This window comes from Triticum dicoccoides, unplaced genomic scaffold, assembly GCF_002162155.2.
Source record: "Triticum dicoccoides isolate Atlit2015 ecotype Zavitan unplaced genomic scaffold, WEW_v2.0 scaffold257861, whole genome shotgun sequence".
NCBI lineage: Eukaryota > Viridiplantae > Streptophyta > Magnoliopsida > Poales > Poaceae > Triticum > Triticum dicoccoides.
The window spans coordinates 1-1104 of record NW_021255212.1 but is presented as its reverse complement, the minus strand read 5'-3'; the positions used below and the strand labels follow the sequence as shown (position 1 = coordinate 1104).

Below are 1104 nucleotides of genomic sequence, written 5' to 3'. Positions count from 1 at the left end.
ATTTAGTAGAGATTATAAGGGCTCGAGGGCCATACTGATGATTTTTGTTTTGCTACTCTGATTGAGATCTGAATAACTGAATATGTTAAAGATTCCCAAACGACTCTAATGTCAACTACATATCGATCATCTCATAAAATGTCTCGTCTGAATATTGCAAATGCTATCTGAAATGCGTTGGTCCTGCTTGAATGGAAGTGGCTAACTAACCTGCAATGTCCTCCTAGTTTTCTGTCTTCCTGCAAGTTCCTTTCTTGCCGAGGTTGTTGATCAAATTCTTGTTTGTGATGTAGCCCGACAGGCGATGCTAGTGGCTTTGCCAGCGTGGAGAAGGCGCATCCCGGGAGTCTGACGCCCATGCTCGGCGACAAAAAGGTAGGTTGGCATATGATGTTGCCGCTCCTGTTCTGTACTCCGATCCAAACTAAGTGGCAGTAGCTTAGACCAAATTTGAACTACAGTTATTTTGGATCAGAGGGAATAGCATTTACTGAATTGGGCATTTAGTGTTTTGCCATATCCAGATGTACGTACTTGTTACTGACCTAATTCTTCATCAGGTGGAGCACTTTCTGGGCATCAAACGAAGCGCCCAGTTCGGAGGCATGCCGCCTCTGCCGCCAAAGAAGCCTAAGAACTGAGGTTGCAGCGGAGTGGAGTGAACAGGAACCAGCGGCAGCTCTATAGCGAGTATGCAATCTTGGAGCAGATTATGAGTCACCGACATGGACGGAAGGCGCCAAACGTCCTCGGATGCGCTGAAATGTACTAATAACCTGTAAATTTGCACCCTAAACCGATTGTTTTGATGGTGACACACACACAGAGATGGTGTAACTTGTAACGCAACGATGTTTCTATCCATGCACGCTCTAAAAGTTGCAGAGAGAAGCATGCTTGCTAACCTTTATGTGGAAAGTGATGCAAGTTGTAGCTACGCACTCCTCTGTTCTTAGGATTTCTTTTCCATGACAAACATTACAATAGCATGCTTAATGTTTTTTTTTGACGGTGCTATCAGTTGGTGTGGAGCGGGTTTTGCGCTGCGTGGGCCATCTCCGTGTCTCGTTTCCTGGCTGAAATCCCTAGCTGCCTTCCCTTCTC

At 45.7% G+C, this 1104-nt stretch overlaps 1 long non-coding RNA gene across 1 annotated transcript; it reads left to right on the top strand.

Moving 5' to 3' along the window:
- The first annotated feature begins 267 nt into the window (after nucleotides 1-267).
- Nucleotides 268-1009, top strand: LOC119345613. Its single transcript, XR_005167096.1, has 2 exons — nucleotides 268-375; nucleotides 561-1009. It is a non-coding gene; the product is annotated as an uncharacterized LOC119345613 (long non-coding RNA).
- The last annotated feature ends 95 nt before the right edge of the window (nucleotides 1010-1104 follow it).